The following is a 15,259-nucleotide window of genomic DNA, read 5'->3' on the forward strand; positions in this document are numbered from 1 at the left end:
GGTTAATCTTCGGGTGCGATCATTCCAGCACTAATGCACCGGATTCCATCAGAACTCCGCAGTTAAGCGTGCTTGGGCGAGAGTAGTACTAGGATGGGTGACCCGCTGGGAAGTCCTTGTGTTGCACCCCTTTTTCCACCCCCCCTCCCCTTTTTTTTTTTCCCCGGACAGCCTGTCCGATTTTTAGCCCATTCAATCGCCTTCGCCTCCTTTTCGACAAACTTCTCCCTTTTACACCATTTCCAGACTATACTGTTCCATTCAATTTCATTTTTTTCCCCGTCTACTGCTTAAAACAATAAAGTCGTGGTTAATCTTCGGGTGCGATCATACCAGCGCTAATGCACCGGATCCCATCAGAACTCCGCAGTTAAGCGTGCTTGGGCGAGAGTAGTACTAGGATGGGTGACCGCCTGGGAAGTCCTCGTGTTGCACCCCTTTTTCCACCCCCCCTCCCCTTCTTTTTTTTCCCCGGACAGCCTGTCCGATTTTTAGCGCATTCAATCGCCTTCGCCTCCTTTTCGACAAACTTCTCCCTTTTAAACCATTTCCAGATTATACTGTTCCATTCAATTTCATTTTTTTCCCCCCTACTGCTTAAAACAATAAAGTCGCGGTTAATCTTCGGGTGCGATCATACCAGCACTAATGCACCGGATCCCATCAGAACTCCGCAGTTAAGCGTGCTTGGGCGAGAGTAGTACTAGGATGGGTGACCCCTTGGGAACTCCTCGTGTTGCACCCCTTTTTCCACCCCCCTTCCCCTTTTTTTTTTTCCCCGGATAGCCTGTCCGATTTTTAGCCCATTCAATCGCCTTCGCCTCCTTTTCGACAAACTTCTCCCTTTTAAACCATTTCCAGATTATCCTGTAGCATTCAATTTCATTTTTTTCCCCGTCTACTGCTTAAAACAATAAAGTCGCGGTTAATCTTCGGGTGCGATCATACCAGCGGTAATGCACCGGATCCCATCAGAACTCCGCAGCTAAGCGTGCTTGGGCGAGTGTAGTACTAGGATGGGTGACCCCTTGGGAAGTCCTCGTGTTGCACCCCTTTTTCCACCCCCCCTCCCTTTTTTTTTTCCCCGGACTGCCTGTCCGATTTTTAGCCCATTCAATCGCCTTCGCCTCCTTTTCGACAAACTTCTCCCTTTTAAACCATTTCCAGATTATCCTTTCCCATTCAATTTCATTTTTTTCCCCGTCTACTGCTTAAAACAATAAAGTCGCGGTTAAACTTCGGGTGCGATCATACCAGCACTAATGCACCGGATCCCATCAGAACTCCGCAGTTAAGCGTGCTTGAGCGAGAGTAGTACTAGGATGCGTGACCCCCAGGGAAGTCCTCTTGTTGCACCCCTTTTTCCACACCCCTCCCCTTTTTTTTTTCCCCGGACAGCCTGTCCGATTTTTAGCCCATTCAATCGCCTTCGCCTCCTTTTCGACAAACTTCTCCCTTTTAAACCATTTCCAGATTATCCTGTTCCATTCAATTTCATTTTTTTCCCCGTCTACTGCTTAAAAAAATAAAGTCGCGGTTAATCTTCGGATGCGATCATACCAGCACTAATGCACCAGATCCCATCAGAACTCCGCAGTTAAACGTGCTTGGGCGAGAGTAGTACTAGGATGGGTCACCCCCTGGGAAGTCCTCGTGTTGCACCCCTTTTTCCACCCCCCTCCCCTTTTTTTTTTCCCCGGACATCCTGTCCGATTTTTAGCCCATTCAATCGCCTTCGCCTACTTTTGGACAAACTTCTCCCTTTTAAACTATTTCCAGATTATCCTGTTCCATTCAATTTCATTTTTTTCCCCGTCTACTGCTTAAAACAATAAAGTCGCGGTTATTCTTCGGGTGCGATCATACCAGCACTAATGCACCGGATCCCATCAGAACTCCGCAGCTAAGCGTGCTTGGGCGAGAGTAGTACTAGGATGGGTGACCCCGTGGGAAGTCCTCGTGTTGCACCCCTTTTTCCACGCCCCTCCCATTTTTTTTTTCCCCGGACAGCCTGTCCGATTTTTAGCCCATTCAATCGCCTTTGCCTCCTTTTCGACAAACTTCTCCCTTTTAAACCATTTCCAGATTATCCTGTTCCATTCAATTTTATTTTTTTCCCCGTCTACTTCTTAAAACAATAAAGTCGCGGTTAATCTTTGGGTGCGATCATACCTGCACTAACGCACCGGATCCCATCAGAACTCCGCAGTTAAGCGTGCTTGGGCGAGAGTAGTACTAGGATGGGTGACCGCCTCGGAAGTCCTCGTGTTGCACCTCTTTTTCCACCCCCCCTCCCCTTTTTTTTTTCCCCGGACAGCCTGTCCGATTTTTAGCCTATTCAATCGCCTTCGCCTCTTTTTCGACAAACTTCTCCCTTTTAAACCATTTCCAGATTATACTGTTCCATTCAATTTCATTTTTTTCCCCGTCTACTGCTTAAAACAATAAAGTTGCAGTCAATCTTCGGGTGCGATCATACCAGCTCTTATGCACCGGATCCCATCAGAACTCCGTAGTTAAGCGTGCTTGGGAGAGAGTAGTACTAGGATGGGTGACCCCCTGGGAAGTCCTCGTGTTGCACCCCTTTTTCCACCCCCTCCCCTTTTTTTTTTCCCCGGACAGCCTGTCCGATTTTTAGCCCTTTCAATCGCCTTCGCCTCCTTTTCGACAAACTTCTCCCTTTTAAACCATTTCCAGATTATCCCGTTCCATTCAATTTCATTTTTTTCTCCGTCTACTGCTTAAAACAATAAAGTCGCGGTTAATCTTCGGGTGCGATCATACCAGCACCAATGCACCGGATCCCATCAGAACTCCGCAGTTAAGCGTGCTGGGGCGAGAGTAGTACTAGGATGGGTGACCCCCCGGGAAGTCCTCGTGTTGCACCCCTTTTTCCACCCCCCCTCCCCGTTTTTTTTTTCCCCGGACAGCCTGTCCGATTTTTAGCCCATTCAATCGCCTTCGCCTCCTTTTCGGCAAACTTCTCCCTTTTAAACCATTTCCAGATTATCCTGTTCCATTCAATTTCATTTTTTTCCCCGTCTACTGCTTAAAACAATAAAGTCGCGGTTAATCTTTGGGTGCGATCATACCAGCACTAATGCACCAGATCCCATGAGAACTCCGCAGTTAAGCGTGCTTGGGCGAGAGTAGTACTAGGATGGGTGACCCCCTGGGAAGTCCTCGTGTTGCACCCCTTTTTCCAACCCCCCTCCCCCTTTTTTTTTTCCCGAACAGCCTGTCCGATTTTTAGCCCATTCAATCGGCTTCGCCTCCTTTTCAACAAACTTCTCCCTTTTAAACCATTTCCAGATTATCCTGTTCCATTCAATTTCATTTTTTTCCCCGTCTACTGCTTAAAACAATAAAGTCGCGGTTAATCTTCGGGTGCGATCATACCAGCACTAATGCACCGGATCCCATCAGAACTCCGCAGTTAAGCGTGCTTGGGAGAGAGTAGTACTAGGATGGGTGACCCCCTGGGAAGTCCTCGTGTTGCACCCCCTTTTCCACCCCTCCTCCCCTTTTTTTTTTTCCCCGGACAGCCTGTCCGATTTTTAGCCCATTCAATCGCCTTCGCCTCCTTTTCGACAAACTTCTCCTTTTTAAACCATTTCCAGATTATCCTGTTCCATTCAACTTCATTTTTTTCCCCGTCTACTGCTTAAAACAATAAAGTCGCGGTTAATCTTCGGGTGCGATCATACCAGCACTAATGCACTGGATCCCATCAGAACTCCGCAGTTAAGCGTGCTTGGGCGAGAGTAGTACTAAGATGGGTGACCCCCTGGGAAGTCCTCGTGTTGCACCCCTTTTTCTACCCCCCCTCCCTTTTTTTTTTCCCAGGACAGCCTGTTCGATTTTTAGCCCATTCAATCGCCTTCGCCTCCTTTTCGACAAACTTCTCCCTTTTAAACCATTTCCAGATTATCCCGTTCCATTCAATTTCATTTTTTTCCCCGTCAACTGCTTAAAACAATAAAGTCGCGGTTAATCTTCGGGTGCGATCATACCAGCACTAATGCACCGGATCCCATCAGAACTCCGCCGTTAAGCGTGCTTGGGCGAGAGTAGTACTTGGATGGGTAACCCCCTGGGAAGTCCTCGTGTTGCACCCCTTGTTTCACCCCCCCTCCCCTTTTTTTTTTTCCCCGGACAGCCTGTCCGATTTTTAGCCCATTAAATCGCCTTCGCCTCCTTTTGGACAAACTTCTCCCTTTTAAACCATTTCCAGATTATCCTGTTCCATTCAATTTCATTTTTTTCCCCGTCTACTGCTTAAAACAATAAAGTCGCGGTTAATCTTCGGGTGCGATCATACCACCGCTAATGCACCGAATCCCATCAGAACTCCGCCGTTAAGCATGCTTGGGCGAGAGTAGTACTAGGATGGGTGACCGCCTGGGAAGTCCTCGTGTTGTACCCCTTTTTCCGCCCCCACTCCCCTTTTTTTTTTCCCCGGACAGCCGGTCCGATTTTTAGCCCATTCAATCGCCTTCGCCTCCTTTTCGACAAACTTCTCCCTTTTAAACCATTTCTACATTATACTGTTCCATTCAATTTCATTTTTTTCCCCGTCTACTGCTTAAAACAATAAACTCACGGTCAATCTTCGGGTGCGATCATGCCAGCACTAATGCACCGGATCCCAGCAGAACTCCGCAGTTTAGCTTGCTTGGGCGAGAGTAGTACTAGGATGGGTGACCCCCTGTGAAGTCCTCGTGTTGCACCCCTTTTTCCACCCCCCCTCCCCTTTTTTTTTTTCCCCGGACAGCCTGTCCGATTTTTAGCCCATTCAATCGCCTTCGCCTCCTTTTCGACAAACTTCTCCCTTTTAAACCATTTCCAGATTATGTTGTTGCATTCAATTTCATTTTTGTCCCCGTCTACTGCTTAAAACAATAAAGTCGCGGTTAATCTTCGGGTGCGATCATACCAGCGCTAATGCACCGGATCCCACCAGAACTCCGCAGTTAAGCATGCTTGGGCGAGAGTAGTACTAGGATGGGTGACCGCCTGGGAAGTCCTCGTGTTGCACCCATTTTTTCCACCCCCCCTCCCCCTTTTTTTTTTCCCCGGACAGCCTGTCCGATTTTTAGCCCATTCAATCGCCTTCGCCTCCTTTTCGACAAACTTCTCCCTTTTAAACCATTTCCAGATTATACTGTTCCATTCAATTTCATTTTTTTCCCCGTCTACTGCTTAAAACAATAAAGTCTTGGTCAATCTTCGGGTGCGATCTTACCAGCACTAATGCACCGGATCCCATCAGAACTCCTCAGTTAAGTGTGCTTGGGAGAGAGTAGTACTAGGATGGGTGACCCCCTGGGAAGTCCTTGTGTTGCACCCCTTTTTCCACCCCCTCCCCTTTTTTTTTTTCCCCGGAAAGCCTGCCCGATTTTTAGCCCATTCAATCGCCTTCGCCTCCTTTTCGACAAACTTCTCCCTTTTAAACCATTTCCAGATTATCCTGTTCCATCCAATTTCATTTTTTTCCCGGTCTACTACTTAAAACAATAAAGTCGCGGTTAATCTTCGGGTGCGATCATACCTGCAGTAATGCACCGGATCCCATCAGAACTCCGCAGTTAAGCGTGCTTGGGCGAGAGTAGTACTAGGATGGGTGACCCCCTGGGAAGTCCTCGTGTTGCACCACTTTTCCCAACCCCCCTCCTCTTTTTTTTTTTCCCGGACAGCCTGTCCGATTTTTAGCCCATTCAATCGCCTTCGCCTCCTTTTCGACAAACTTCTCCCTTTTAAACCATTTCCAGATTATCCTGTTCCATTCAATTTCATTTTTTTCCCCGTCTACTGCTTAAAACAATAAAGTCGCGGTTAATCTTTGGGTGCGATCATACCAGCACTAATGCACCGGATTCCATCAGAACTCCGCAGTTAAGCGTGCTTGGGCGAGAGTAGTACTACGATGGGTGACCCCCTGGGAAGTCCTCTTGTTGCACCCCTTTTTCCAACCCCCCTCCCCTTTTTTTTTTTCCCTGGACAGCCTGTCTGATTTTTAGCCCATTCAATCGCCTTCGCCTCCTTTTCGACAAACTTCTCCCTTTTAAACCATTTCCAGATTATCCTGTTCCATTCAATTTCATTTTTTTCCCCGTCCACTGCTTAAAACAATAAAGTCGCGGTTAATCTTCGGGTGCGATCATACCAGCACTAATGCACCGGATCCCATCAGAACTCCGCAGTTAAGCGTGCTTGGGCGAGAGTAGTACTAGGATGGGTGACCCCCTGGGAAGTCCTCGTGTTGCACCCCTTCTTCCACCCCCCCTCCCCTTTTTTCTTTCCCCGGACAGCCCGTCCGATTTTTAGCCCATTCAATCACTTTCGCCTCTTTTTCGACAAACTTCTCCCATTTTAACCATTTCCAGATTATCCTGTTGCATTCAATTTCATTTTTTTCCCCGTCTACTGCTTAAAACAATAAAGTCGCGGTTAATCTTCGGGTGCGATCATACCAGCGCTAATGCACCAGATCCCATCAGAACTCCGCAGTTAAGCATGCTTGGGCGAGAGTAGTACTAGGATGGGTGACCGCCTGGGAAGTCCTCGTGTTGCACCCCTTTTTTCCACCCCCCCTCCCCCTTTTTTTTTTCCACGGACAGCCTGTCCGATTTTTAGCCCATTCAATCGCCTTCGCCTCCTTTTCGACAAACTTCTCCCTTTTAAACCATTTCCAGATTATACTGTTCCATTCAATTTCATTTTTTTCCCCGTTTACTGCTTAAAACAATAAAGTCGCGGTTAATCTTCGGGTGCGATTATACCATTACTAATGCACCTGATCCTATCAGAACTCCGCAGTTAAGCGTGCTTGGGCGAGAGTAGTACTAGGATGGGTGACTCCCAGGGAAGTCCTCGTGTTGCACCCCTTTTTCCAACCCCCTCCCCTTTTTTTTTTCCCCGAACAGCCTGTCCGATTTTAAGCCCATTCAATCGCCTTCGCCTCCTTTTCGACAAATTTCTCCCTTTTAAACCATTTCCAGATTATCCTGTTCCATTCAATTTCATTTTTTTCCCCGTCTACTGCTTAAAACAATACAGTCGCGGTTAATCTTCGGGTGCGATCATACCAGCACTAATGCACCGGATCCCATCAGAACTCCGTAGTTAAGCGTGCTTGGGCGAGAGTAGTACTAGGATGGGTGACCCCCTGGGAAGTCCTCGTGTTGCACCCCTTCTTCCACCCCCCTCCCCTTTTTTCTTTCCCCGGACAGCCTGTCCGATTTTTAGCCCATTCAATCGCCTTCGCCTCCTTTTCTACAAACTTCTCCCATTTAAACCATTTCCAGATTATCCTGTTGCATTCAATTTCATTTTTTCCCCGTCTACTGCTTAAAACAATAAAGTCGCGGTTAATCTTCGGGTGCGATCATACCAGCACTAATGCACCGGATCCCATCAGAACTCCGCAGTTAAGCGTGCTTGGGCGAGAGTAGTACTAGGATGGGTGACCGCCTGCGAAGTCCTCGGGTTGCACCCCTTTTTCCACCCCCCTCCCCCTTTTTTTTTTCCCCGGACAGCCTGTCCGATTTTTAGCCCATTCAATCGCCTTCGCCTCCTTTTCGACAAACTTCAACCTTTTAAACCATTTCCAGATTATACTGTTCCATTCAATTTCATTTTTTTCCCCGTCTACTGCTTAAAACAATAAAGTCGCGGTCAATCTTCGGGTGCGATCATACCAGCACTAATGCACCGGATCCCATCAGAACTCCGCAGTTAAGCGTGCTTGGGAGATAGTAGTACTAGGATGGGTGACCCCCTGGGAAGTCCTCGTGTTGCACCCCTTTATCCACCCCTCCTCCCCTTTTTTTTTTTCCCCGGACAGCCTGTCCGATTTTTAGCCCATTCAATCGCCTTCGCCTCATTTTCGACAAACTTCTCCCTTTTAAACCATTTCCAGATTATCCTGTTCCATTCAATTTCATTTTTTTCCCCGTCTACTGCTTAAAACAATAAAGTCGCGGTTAATCTTCGGGTGCGATCGTACCAGCACTAATGCACCGGATCCCATCAGAACTCCGCAGTTAAGCGTGTTGGGCGAGAGTAGTACTAGGATGGCTGACCCCCTGGGAAGTCCTCGTGTTGCACCCCTTTTCCACCCCCCCTCCCCTTTTTTTTTTTCCCCTGACAGCCTGTCCGATTTTCAGCCCATTCAATCGCCTTCGCCTCATTTTCAGCAAACTTCTCCCTTTTAAACCATTTCCAGATTATCCTGTTCCATTCAATTTCATTTTTTTCACCGTCTACTGCTTAAAACAATAAAGTCGCGGTTAATTTCGGGTGCGATCATACCATCACTAATGCACCTGATCCTATCAGAACTCCGCAGTTAAGCGTGCTTGGGCGAGAGTAGTACTAGGATGGGTGACTCCCAGGGAAGTCCTCGTGTTGCACCCCCTTTTCCACCCCCCTCCCCTTTTTTTTTTTCCCTGGACAGCCTGTCTGATTTTAAGCCCAGTCAATCGCCTTCGCCTCCTTTTGGACAAACTTCTCCCTTTTAAACCATTTCCAGATTATCCTGTTCCATTCAATTTCATTTTTTTTCCCGTCTACTGCTTAAAACAATAAAGTCGCGGTTAATCTTCGGGTCCGATCATACCAGCACTAATGCACCGGATCCCATCAGAACTCCGCAGTTAAGCGTGCTTGGGCGAGAGTAGTACTAGGATGGGTGACCCCCTGGGAAGTCCTCGTGTTGCACCCGTTCTTCCACCCCCCTCCCCTTTTTTTTTTCCCCGGAGAACCTGTCCGATTTTTAGCCCATTCAATCGCCTTCGCCTCCATTTCGACAAACTTCTCCCTTTTAAACCATTTCCAGATTATCCTTTTGTATTGAATTTCATTTTCTTCCCCGTCTACTGCTTAAAACAATAAAGTCGCGGTTAATCTTCGGGTGCGATCATACCAGTGCTAATGCACCGGATCCCATCAGAACTCCGTAGTTAAGCGTGCTTGGGCGAGAGTAGTACTAGAATGGGTGACCGCCGGGGAAGTCCTCGTGTTGCACCCCTTTTTCCACCCCCCCTCCCCTTTTTTTTTTTCCCCGGACAGCCTGTCCGATTTTTAGCCCATTCAATCGCCTTCGCCTCCTTTTCAACAAACTTCTCCCTTTTAAACCATTTCCAGATTATCCCGTTCCATTCAATTTCATTTTTTTCCCCGTCTACTGCTTAAAACAATAAAGTCGCGGTTAATCTTCGGATGCGATCATACGAGCACTAATGCACCGGATTCCATCAGAACTCCGCAGTTAAGCGTGCTTGGGCGAGAGTAGTACTAGGATGGGTGACACCCTGGGAAGTCCTCGTGTTGCACCCCTTTTTCCAACCCCCCTCCCCTTTTTTTTTTCCCCGGACAGCCTGTCCGATTTTTAGCCCATTCAATCGCCTTCGCCTCCTTTTCGACAAACTTCTCCCTTTTAAACCATTTCCAGATTATCCTGTTGTATTCATTTTCATTTTTTCCCCGTCTTCTGCTTAAAACAATAAAGTCGCGGTTAATCTTCGGGTGCGATCATACCAGCGCTAATGCACCGGATCCCATAAGAACTCCGCAGTTAAGCGTGCTTGGGCGAGAGTAGTACTAGGATCGGTGACCGCCTGGGAAGTCCTCGTGTTCCACCCCTTTTTCCACCCCCCCTCTCCTTTTCTTTTTTCCCCGGACAGCCTGTCCGATTTTTAGCCCATTCAATCGCCTTCGCCTCCTTTTCGACAAACTTCTCCCTTTTAAACCATTTCCAGATTATACTGTTCCATTCAATTTCATTTTTTTCCCCGTCTACTGCTTAAAACAATAAAGTCACGGTCAATCTTCGGGTGCAATCATACCAGCACTAATGCACCGGATCCCATCAGAACTCCGCAGTTAAGCGTGCTTGGGAGAGAGTAGTACTAGGATGGGTGACCCCCTGGGAAGTCCTCGTGTTGCACCCCTTTTTCCACCCCCCTCCCCTTTTTTTTTTCCCCGGACAGCCTGTCCGATTTTTAGCCCATTCAATCGCCTTCGCCTCCTTTTCGACAAACTTCTCCCTTTTAAACAATTTCCAGATTATCCTGTTCCATTCAATTTCATTTTTTTCCCCGTCTACTGCTTAAAACAATAAAGTCGCGGTTAATCTTCGGGTGCGATCATACCAGCACTAATGTACCGGATCCCATCAGAACTCCGCAGTTAAGCGTGCTTGGGCGAGAGTAGTACTAGGATGGGTGAGACCCTGGGAAGTCCTCGTGTTGCACCCCTTTTTCCAACCCCCCTCCCCTTTTTTTTTTCCCCCGGACAGCCTGTCCGATTTTTAACCCATTCAATCGCCTTCGCCTCCTTTTGGACGAACTTCTCCCTTTTAAACCATTTCCAGATTATCTTGTTCCATTCAATTTCATTTTTTTCCCCGTCTACTGCTTAAAACAATAAAGTTGCGGTTAATCTTCGGGTGCGATCATACCAGCGCTAATGCACCGGATCCCATAAGAACTCCGCAGTTAAGCGTGCTTGGGCGAGGGTAGTACTAGGATGGGTGACCGCCTGGGAAGTCCTCGTGTTGCACCCCTTTTTCCACCCCCCTCCCCTTTTTATTTTTCCCCGGACAGCCTGTCCGATTTTTAGCCCATTCAATCGCCTTCGCTTCCTTTTCGACAAACTTCTCCCTTTTAAACAATTTCCAGATTATCCTGTTCCATTCAATTTCATTTTTTTCCCCGTCTACTGCTTAAAACAATAAAGTCGCAGTTATTCTTCGGATGCGATCATACCAGCACTAATGCATCGGATCCCATCAGAACTCCGCAGTTAAGCGTGCTTGGGCGAGAGTAGTACTAGGATGGGTGACCCCCTGGGAAGTCCTCGGGTTGCACCCCTTTTTCCACCCCCCTCCCCATTTTTTTTTTCCCCGGACAGCCTGTTCGATTTTTAGCCCATTCAATCGCCTTTGCCTCCATTTCGACAAACTTCTCCCTTTTAAACCATTTCCAGATTATCCTGTTCCATTCAATTTCATTTTTTTCCCGTCTACTGCTTAATACAATAAAGTCGCGGTTAATCTTCGGGTGCGATCATGCCAGCACTAATGCACCGGATTCCATCAGAACTCCGCAGTTAAGCGTGCTTGAGAGAGAGTAGTACTAGGATGGGTGACCCCCTTCGAAGTCCTCGTGTTGCACTCCTTTTCCACCCCCCTCTCCTTTTTTTTTTCCCCGGACAGCCTGTCCGATTTTTAGCCCTTTCAATCGCCTTCGCCTCCTTTTCGACAAACTTCTCTTTTTTAAACCATTTCCAGATTATACTGTTCCATTCAATTTCATTTTTTTCCCCGTCTACTGCTTAAAACCATAAAGTCCCGGTCAATCTTCGGGTGCGATCATACCAGCACTGATGCACCGGATCCCATCAGAACTCCGCAGTTAAGCGTGCTTGGGAGAGAGTAGTACTAGGATGGGTGACCCCCTGGGAAGTCCTCGTGTTGCACCCCTTTTTCCACCCCCCTCCCCTTTTTTTTTTTCCCCGGACAGCCTGTCCGATTTTTAGCCCATTCAATCGCCTTCGCCTCCTTTTCGACAAACTTCTCCCTTTTAAACAATTTCCAGATTATCCTGTTCCATTCAATTTCATTTTTTTTCCCCGTCTACTGCTTAAAACAATAAAGTCGCGGTTAATCTTCGGGTGCGATCATACCAGCACTAATGCACCGGATCCCATCAGAACTCCGCAGTTAAGCGTGTTCGGGCGAGAGTAGTACTAGGATGGGTGACCCCCTGGGAAGTCCTCGTGTTGCACCCCTTTTTCCACCCCCCTTCCTTTTTTTTTTCCCTGGACAGCCTGTCCGATTTTTAGCCCATTCAATCGCCTTCGCCTCCTTTTCGACAAACTTCTCCCTTTTAAACCATTTCCAGATTATCCTGTTCCATTCAATTTCATTTTTTCCCCGTCTACTGCTTAAAACAATAAAGTCGCGGTTAATCTTCGGGTGCGATCATACCAGCACTAATGCATCGGATCCCATCAGAACTCCGTAGTTAAGCGTGCTTGGGCGAGAGTAGTACTAGGATGGGTGACCCCTTGGGAAGTCCTCGTGTTGCACCCCTTTTTTCACCCCCCTCCCCTTTTTTTTTTCCCCGGACAACCTGTCCGATTTTTAGCCCATTCAATCGCCTTCGCCTCCTTTTCGACAAACTTCTCCCTTTTAAACGATTTCCAGATTATATTGTTCCATTCAATTTCATTTTTTTCCCCGTCTACTGGTTAAAACAATAAAGTCGCGGTTAATCTTCGGTTGCGATCATACCTGCACTAATGCACCGGATCCCATCAGAACTCCGCAGTTAAGCGTGCTTGGGCGAGAGTAGTACTAGGATGGGTGACCCCCTGGGAATTCCTCGTGTTGCACCCCTTTTTCCACCCCCCCTCCCCTTTTTTTTTTTCCCCGAACAGCCTGTCCGATTTTTATCCCATTCAATCGCCTTCGCCTCCTTTTCGACAAACTTCTCCCTTTTAAACCATTTCCAGATTATACTGTTCCATTTAATTTCATTTTTTTCCCCGTCTACAGCTTAAAACAATAAAGTCGCGGTTAATCTTCGGGTGCGATCATCCCAGCACTAATGCACAGGATCCCGTCAGAACTTCGCAGTTAAGCGTGCTTGGGCGAGAGTAGTACTAGGATGGGTGACTGCCAGGGAAGTCCTCGTGTTGCACCCCTTTTTCCACCCCCCCTCCCCTTTTTTTTTTCCCCGGACAGCCTGTCCGATTTTTAGCCCATTCAATCGCCTTCGCCTCCTTTTCGACAAACTTCTCCCTTTTAAACCATTTCCAGATTATCCTGTTGCATTCAATTTCATTTTTTTCCCCGTCTACTGCTTAAAACAATAAAGTCGCGGTTAATCTTCGGGTGCGATCATACCCGCCCTAATGCACTGGATCCCATCAGAACTCCGCAGTTAAGAGTGCTTGGGCGAGAGTAGTACTAGGATGGGTGACCCCCTGGGAAGTCCTCGTGTTGCACCCCTTTTTCCACCCCCCCTCCCCTTTTTTTTTTCCCCGGACAGCCTGTCCGATTTTTAGGCCATTCAATCGCCTTCACCTCCTTTTCGACAAACTTCTCCCTTTTAAACCATTTCCAGATTATCCTGTTCCATTCAATTTCATTTTTTTCCCTGTCTACTGCTTAAAACAATAAAGTCGCGGTTAATCTTCGGGTGCGATCATATCAGCACTAATGCACCGGATCCCATCAGACCTCCGCAGTTAAGCGTGCTTGGGCGAGAGTAGTACTAGGATGGGTGACCCCCAAGGAAGTCCTCGTGTTGCACCCCTTTTTCCACCACCCCTCCCCTTTTTTTTTTTCCCCGGACAGCCTGTCCGATTTTTAGCCCATTCAATCGCCTTCGCCTCCTTTTCGACAAACTTCTCCCTTTTAAACCATTTCCAGATTATCCTGTTGCATTCAATTTCATTTTTTTCCTCGTCTACTGCTTAAAACAATAAAGTCGCGGTTAATCTTCGGGTGCGATCATACCAGCACTAATGCATCGGATCCCATCAGAACTCCGCTGTTAAGCGTGCTTGGGCGAGAGTAGTACTAGGATGCGTGACCCCCTGGGAAGTCCTCTTGTTGCACCCCTTTTTCCACCCCCGCTCCTCTTTTTTTTTTCCCCGGACAGCCTGTCCGATTTTTTGCCCATTCAATCGCCTTCGCCTCCTTTTCGACAAACTTCTCCCTTTTAAACCATTTCCAGGTTATACTGTTCCATTCAATTTCATTTTTTTCCCCGTCTACTGCTTAAAATAATAAATTCGCGATTAATCTTCAGGTGCAATCATACCAGCACTAATGCACCGGATCCCATCAGAACTCCGCAGTTAAGCGCGCTTGGGCGAGAGTAGTACTAGGATGGGTGACCCCCTGGGAAGTCCTCGTGTTGCACCCCTTTTTCCACCCCCCTACCTTTTTTTTTTTTCCCCGGACAGCCTGTCCGATTTTCAGCCCATTCAATCGCCTTTGCCTCATTTTCAGCAAACTTCTCCCTTTTAAACCATTTCCAGATTATCCTGTTCCATTCAATTTCATTTTTTTCCCCGTCTACTGCTTAAAACAATAAAGTCGCTGTTAATCTTCGGGTGCGATCATACCAGTACTAATGCACCGGATCCCATCAGAACTCCGCAGTTAAGCGCGCTTGGGCGAGAGGAGTACTAGGATGGGTGACCCCCTGGGAAGTCCTCGTGTTGCACCCCTTTTTCCACCCCCATCCCCTTTTTTTTTTTCCCCGGACAGCCTGTCCGATTTTTAGCCCATTCAATCGCATTCGCCTCCTTTTCGACAAACTTCTCCCTTTTAAACCATTTCCAGATTATCCTGTTCCATTCAATTTCATTTTTTCCCCGTCTACTGCTTAAAACAATAAAGTCGCGGTTAATATTCGGGTGCGATCATACCAGCACTAATGCACCGGATCCCATCAGAACTCCGTAGTTAAGCGTGCTTGGGTGAAAGTAGTACTAGGATGGGTGACCCCCTGGGAAGTCCTCTTGTTGCACCCCTTTTTCCATCCCCCTTCCCTTTTTTTTTTTCCCCGGACAGCCTGTCCGATTTTTAGCCCATTCAATCGCCCTCGCCTCCTTTTCGACAAATTTCTCCCTTTTAAACCATTTCCAGATTATACTCTTCCATTCAATTTCATTTTTTTCCCCGTCTAATGCTTAAAACAATAAAGTCGCGGTTAATCTTCGGGTGCGATCATAACAACACTAATGCACCGGATCCCATCAGAACTCCGCAGTTAAGCGTGCTTGGGCGAGAGTAGTACTAGGATGGGTGACCCCCTGGGAAGTCCTCTTGGTGCACCCCTTTTTCCATCCCCCCTCCCCTTTTTTTTTTCCCCGGACAGCCTGTCCGATTTTTAGCCCATTCAATCGCCTTCGCCTCCTTTTCGACAAACTTCTCCCTTTTAAACCATTTCCAGATTATACTGTTCCATTCAATTTCATTTTTTTCCCCGTCTACTGCTTAAAAAAATAAAGTCGCGATTAATCTTCAGGTGCAATCATACCAGCACTAATGCACCGGATCCCATCAGAACTCCGCAGTTAAGCGCGCTTGGGCGAGAGTAGTACTAGGATGGGTGAACCCCTGGGAAGTCCTCGTGTTGCACCCCTTTTTCCACCCCCCCTCCCCTTTTTTTTTTTCCCCGGACAGCCTGTCCAATTTTTAGCCCATTCAATCGCCTTCGCCTCCTTTTCGACAAAC

The 15,259-nt window shown here is 47.5% G+C and overlaps 50 non-coding genes across 50 annotated transcripts; all 50 read left to right on the plus strand.

Annotated features, from left to right (window-relative positions):
• Positions 1-11: 11 nt before the first annotated feature.
• LOC145810979 (5S ribosomal RNA) lies at positions 12-130 on the plus strand. The gene has a single exon (XR_014354530.1). It is a non-coding gene; the product is annotated as a 5S ribosomal RNA (ribosomal RNA).
• Positions 131-319: 189 nt separating this feature from the next.
• Positions 320-438, plus strand: LOC145809185 (5S ribosomal RNA). Its single transcript, XR_014352682.1, has one exon. It is a non-coding gene; the product is annotated as a 5S ribosomal RNA (ribosomal RNA).
• Positions 439-626: 188 nt separating this feature from the next.
• On the plus strand, positions 627-745 carry LOC145809183 (5S ribosomal RNA). The gene has a single exon (XR_014352680.1). It is a non-coding gene; the product is annotated as a 5S ribosomal RNA (ribosomal RNA).
• Positions 746-934: 189 nt separating this feature from the next.
• LOC145810919 (5S ribosomal RNA) lies at positions 935-1,053 on the plus strand. Its single transcript, XR_014354471.1, has one exon. It is a non-coding gene; the product is annotated as a 5S ribosomal RNA (ribosomal RNA).
• A 187-nt stretch (positions 1,054-1,240) lies between these two features.
• On the plus strand, positions 1,241-1,359 carry LOC145812022 (5S ribosomal RNA). The gene has a single exon (XR_014355549.1). It is a non-coding gene; the product is annotated as a 5S ribosomal RNA (ribosomal RNA).
• A 187-nt stretch (positions 1,360-1,546) lies between these two features.
• On the plus strand, positions 1,547-1,665 carry LOC145811015 (5S ribosomal RNA). The gene has a single exon (XR_014354565.1). It is a non-coding gene; the product is annotated as a 5S ribosomal RNA (ribosomal RNA).
• Positions 1,666-1,852: 187 nt separating this feature from the next.
• LOC145809186 (5S ribosomal RNA) lies at positions 1,853-1,971 on the plus strand. The gene has a single exon (XR_014352684.1). It is a non-coding gene; the product is annotated as a 5S ribosomal RNA (ribosomal RNA).
• A 187-nt stretch (positions 1,972-2,158) lies between these two features.
• Positions 2,159-2,277, plus strand: LOC145810371 (5S ribosomal RNA). The gene has a single exon (XR_014353941.1). It is a non-coding gene; the product is annotated as a 5S ribosomal RNA (ribosomal RNA).
• Positions 2,278-2,465: 188 nt separating this feature from the next.
• LOC145811058 (5S ribosomal RNA) lies at positions 2,466-2,584 on the plus strand. Its single transcript, XR_014354610.1, has one exon. It is a non-coding gene; the product is annotated as a 5S ribosomal RNA (ribosomal RNA).
• Positions 2,585-2,770: 186 nt separating this feature from the next.
• On the plus strand, positions 2,771-2,889 carry LOC145810048 (5S ribosomal RNA). The gene has a single exon (XR_014353615.1). It is a non-coding gene; the product is annotated as a 5S ribosomal RNA (ribosomal RNA).
• A 189-nt stretch (positions 2,890-3,078) lies between these two features.
• Positions 3,079-3,197, plus strand: LOC145810187 (5S ribosomal RNA). The gene has a single exon (XR_014353759.1). It is a non-coding gene; the product is annotated as a 5S ribosomal RNA (ribosomal RNA).
• Positions 3,198-3,385: 188 nt separating this feature from the next.
• Positions 3,386-3,504, plus strand: LOC145810256 (5S ribosomal RNA). Its single transcript, XR_014353832.1, has one exon. It is a non-coding gene; the product is annotated as a 5S ribosomal RNA (ribosomal RNA).
• Positions 3,505-3,693: 189 nt separating this feature from the next.
• Positions 3,694-3,812, plus strand: LOC145809560 (5S ribosomal RNA). Its single transcript, XR_014353121.1, has one exon. It is a non-coding gene; the product is annotated as a 5S ribosomal RNA (ribosomal RNA).
• Positions 3,813-3,999: 187 nt separating this feature from the next.
• Positions 4,000-4,118, plus strand: LOC145810147 (5S ribosomal RNA). The gene has a single exon (XR_014353713.1). It is a non-coding gene; the product is annotated as a 5S ribosomal RNA (ribosomal RNA).
• Positions 4,119-4,307: 189 nt separating this feature from the next.
• Positions 4,308-4,426, plus strand: LOC145812187 (5S ribosomal RNA). Its single transcript, XR_014355713.1, has one exon. It is a non-coding gene; the product is annotated as a 5S ribosomal RNA (ribosomal RNA).
• A 188-nt stretch (positions 4,427-4,614) lies between these two features.
• Positions 4,615-4,733, plus strand: LOC145812001 (5S ribosomal RNA). The gene has a single exon (XR_014355527.1). It is a non-coding gene; the product is annotated as a 5S ribosomal RNA (ribosomal RNA).
• Positions 4,734-4,922: 189 nt separating this feature from the next.
• Positions 4,923-5,041, plus strand: LOC145811060 (5S ribosomal RNA). Its single transcript, XR_014354612.1, has one exon. It is a non-coding gene; the product is annotated as a 5S ribosomal RNA (ribosomal RNA).
• Positions 5,042-5,231: 190 nt separating this feature from the next.
• On the plus strand, positions 5,232-5,350 carry LOC145811848 (5S ribosomal RNA). The gene has a single exon (XR_014355379.1). It is a non-coding gene; the product is annotated as a 5S ribosomal RNA (ribosomal RNA).
• A 187-nt stretch (positions 5,351-5,537) lies between these two features.
• On the plus strand, positions 5,538-5,656 carry LOC145810812 (5S ribosomal RNA). Its single transcript, XR_014354367.1, has one exon. It is a non-coding gene; the product is annotated as a 5S ribosomal RNA (ribosomal RNA).
• Positions 5,657-5,844: 188 nt separating this feature from the next.
• Positions 5,845-5,963, plus strand: LOC145810980 (5S ribosomal RNA). The gene has a single exon (XR_014354531.1). It is a non-coding gene; the product is annotated as a 5S ribosomal RNA (ribosomal RNA).
• Positions 5,964-6,152: 189 nt separating this feature from the next.
• Positions 6,153-6,271, plus strand: LOC145811975 (5S ribosomal RNA). The gene has a single exon (XR_014355503.1). It is a non-coding gene; the product is annotated as a 5S ribosomal RNA (ribosomal RNA).
• Positions 6,272-6,459: 188 nt separating this feature from the next.
• LOC145810747 (5S ribosomal RNA) lies at positions 6,460-6,578 on the plus strand. Its single transcript, XR_014354303.1, has one exon. It is a non-coding gene; the product is annotated as a 5S ribosomal RNA (ribosomal RNA).
• A 190-nt stretch (positions 6,579-6,768) lies between these two features.
• LOC145812211 (5S ribosomal RNA) lies at positions 6,769-6,887 on the plus strand. The gene has a single exon (XR_014355736.1). It is a non-coding gene; the product is annotated as a 5S ribosomal RNA (ribosomal RNA).
• A 187-nt stretch (positions 6,888-7,074) lies between these two features.
• LOC145808934 (5S ribosomal RNA) lies at positions 7,075-7,193 on the plus strand. The gene has a single exon (XR_014352423.1). It is a non-coding gene; the product is annotated as a 5S ribosomal RNA (ribosomal RNA).
• Positions 7,194-7,379: 186 nt separating this feature from the next.
• Positions 7,380-7,498, plus strand: LOC145810122 (5S ribosomal RNA). Its single transcript, XR_014353688.1, has one exon. It is a non-coding gene; the product is annotated as a 5S ribosomal RNA (ribosomal RNA).
• Positions 7,499-7,686: 188 nt separating this feature from the next.
• On the plus strand, positions 7,687-7,805 carry LOC145811244 (5S ribosomal RNA). Its single transcript, XR_014354789.1, has one exon. It is a non-coding gene; the product is annotated as a 5S ribosomal RNA (ribosomal RNA).
• Positions 7,806-7,994: 189 nt separating this feature from the next.
• Positions 7,995-8,112, plus strand: LOC145811830 (5S ribosomal RNA). The gene has a single exon (XR_014355361.1). It is a non-coding gene; the product is annotated as a 5S ribosomal RNA (ribosomal RNA).
• Positions 8,113-8,299: 187 nt separating this feature from the next.
• Positions 8,300-8,418, plus strand: LOC145812036 (5S ribosomal RNA). Its single transcript, XR_014355563.1, has one exon. It is a non-coding gene; the product is annotated as a 5S ribosomal RNA (ribosomal RNA).
• Positions 8,419-8,606: 188 nt separating this feature from the next.
• Positions 8,607-8,725, plus strand: LOC145810593 (5S ribosomal RNA). Its single transcript, XR_014354155.1, has one exon. It is a non-coding gene; the product is annotated as a 5S ribosomal RNA (ribosomal RNA).
• Positions 8,726-8,912: 187 nt separating this feature from the next.
• Positions 8,913-9,031, plus strand: LOC145810738 (5S ribosomal RNA). Its single transcript, XR_014354294.1, has one exon. It is a non-coding gene; the product is annotated as a 5S ribosomal RNA (ribosomal RNA).
• A 189-nt stretch (positions 9,032-9,220) lies between these two features.
• Positions 9,221-9,339, plus strand: LOC145811883 (5S ribosomal RNA). Its single transcript, XR_014355415.1, has one exon. It is a non-coding gene; the product is annotated as a 5S ribosomal RNA (ribosomal RNA).
• Positions 9,340-9,526: 187 nt separating this feature from the next.
• Positions 9,527-9,645, plus strand: LOC145811826 (5S ribosomal RNA). Its single transcript, XR_014355357.1, has one exon. It is a non-coding gene; the product is annotated as a 5S ribosomal RNA (ribosomal RNA).
• A 189-nt stretch (positions 9,646-9,834) lies between these two features.
• LOC145810363 (5S ribosomal RNA) lies at positions 9,835-9,953 on the plus strand. The gene has a single exon (XR_014353934.1). It is a non-coding gene; the product is annotated as a 5S ribosomal RNA (ribosomal RNA).
• A 187-nt stretch (positions 9,954-10,140) lies between these two features.
• LOC145811580 (5S ribosomal RNA) lies at positions 10,141-10,259 on the plus strand. Its single transcript, XR_014355119.1, has one exon. It is a non-coding gene; the product is annotated as a 5S ribosomal RNA (ribosomal RNA).
• Positions 10,260-10,448: 189 nt separating this feature from the next.
• On the plus strand, positions 10,449-10,567 carry LOC145809441 (5S ribosomal RNA). The gene has a single exon (XR_014352990.1). It is a non-coding gene; the product is annotated as a 5S ribosomal RNA (ribosomal RNA).
• A 188-nt stretch (positions 10,568-10,755) lies between these two features.
• LOC145810874 (5S ribosomal RNA) lies at positions 10,756-10,874 on the plus strand. Its single transcript, XR_014354428.1, has one exon. It is a non-coding gene; the product is annotated as a 5S ribosomal RNA (ribosomal RNA).
• Positions 10,875-11,061: 187 nt separating this feature from the next.
• LOC145812174 (5S ribosomal RNA) lies at positions 11,062-11,180 on the plus strand. Its single transcript, XR_014355700.1, has one exon. It is a non-coding gene; the product is annotated as a 5S ribosomal RNA (ribosomal RNA).
• A 186-nt stretch (positions 11,181-11,366) lies between these two features.
• LOC145810261 (5S ribosomal RNA) lies at positions 11,367-11,485 on the plus strand. The gene has a single exon (XR_014353837.1). It is a non-coding gene; the product is annotated as a 5S ribosomal RNA (ribosomal RNA).
• Positions 11,486-11,674: 189 nt separating this feature from the next.
• On the plus strand, positions 11,675-11,793 carry LOC145809746 (5S ribosomal RNA). Its single transcript, XR_014353308.1, has one exon. It is a non-coding gene; the product is annotated as a 5S ribosomal RNA (ribosomal RNA).
• A 185-nt stretch (positions 11,794-11,978) lies between these two features.
• Positions 11,979-12,097, plus strand: LOC145809877 (5S ribosomal RNA). The gene has a single exon (XR_014353445.1). It is a non-coding gene; the product is annotated as a 5S ribosomal RNA (ribosomal RNA).
• A 187-nt stretch (positions 12,098-12,284) lies between these two features.
• Positions 12,285-12,403, plus strand: LOC145809801 (5S ribosomal RNA). Its single transcript, XR_014353367.1, has one exon. It is a non-coding gene; the product is annotated as a 5S ribosomal RNA (ribosomal RNA).
• Positions 12,404-12,592: 189 nt separating this feature from the next.
• Positions 12,593-12,711, plus strand: LOC145811894 (5S ribosomal RNA). Its single transcript, XR_014355425.1, has one exon. It is a non-coding gene; the product is annotated as a 5S ribosomal RNA (ribosomal RNA).
• Positions 12,712-12,899: 188 nt separating this feature from the next.
• LOC145810618 (5S ribosomal RNA) lies at positions 12,900-13,018 on the plus strand. Its single transcript, XR_014354179.1, has one exon. It is a non-coding gene; the product is annotated as a 5S ribosomal RNA (ribosomal RNA).
• A 188-nt stretch (positions 13,019-13,206) lies between these two features.
• LOC145811009 (5S ribosomal RNA) lies at positions 13,207-13,325 on the plus strand. The gene has a single exon (XR_014354559.1). It is a non-coding gene; the product is annotated as a 5S ribosomal RNA (ribosomal RNA).
• A 189-nt stretch (positions 13,326-13,514) lies between these two features.
• Positions 13,515-13,633, plus strand: LOC145812006 (5S ribosomal RNA). The gene has a single exon (XR_014355534.1). It is a non-coding gene; the product is annotated as a 5S ribosomal RNA (ribosomal RNA).
• A 188-nt stretch (positions 13,634-13,821) lies between these two features.
• On the plus strand, positions 13,822-13,940 carry LOC145810471 (5S ribosomal RNA). The gene has a single exon (XR_014354038.1). It is a non-coding gene; the product is annotated as a 5S ribosomal RNA (ribosomal RNA).
• A 188-nt stretch (positions 13,941-14,128) lies between these two features.
• LOC145810686 (5S ribosomal RNA) lies at positions 14,129-14,247 on the plus strand. Its single transcript, XR_014354244.1, has one exon. It is a non-coding gene; the product is annotated as a 5S ribosomal RNA (ribosomal RNA).
• Positions 14,248-14,434: 187 nt separating this feature from the next.
• Positions 14,435-14,553, plus strand: LOC145810859 (5S ribosomal RNA). The gene has a single exon (XR_014354414.1). It is a non-coding gene; the product is annotated as a 5S ribosomal RNA (ribosomal RNA).
• A 188-nt stretch (positions 14,554-14,741) lies between these two features.
• Positions 14,742-14,860, plus strand: LOC145812021 (5S ribosomal RNA). The gene has a single exon (XR_014355548.1). It is a non-coding gene; the product is annotated as a 5S ribosomal RNA (ribosomal RNA).
• Positions 14,861-15,048: 188 nt separating this feature from the next.
• LOC145811406 (5S ribosomal RNA) lies at positions 15,049-15,167 on the plus strand. The gene has a single exon (XR_014354948.1). It is a non-coding gene; the product is annotated as a 5S ribosomal RNA (ribosomal RNA).
• Positions 15,168-15,259: the final 92 nt, after the last annotated feature.

The sequence above is a fragment of the Camellia sinensis genome, chromosome 14 (assembly GCF_055761805.1).
Source record: "Camellia sinensis isolate YWXY chromosome 14, ASM5576180v1, whole genome shotgun sequence".
Classification (NCBI taxonomy): Eukaryota; Viridiplantae; Streptophyta; class Magnoliopsida; order Ericales; family Theaceae; genus Camellia; species Camellia sinensis.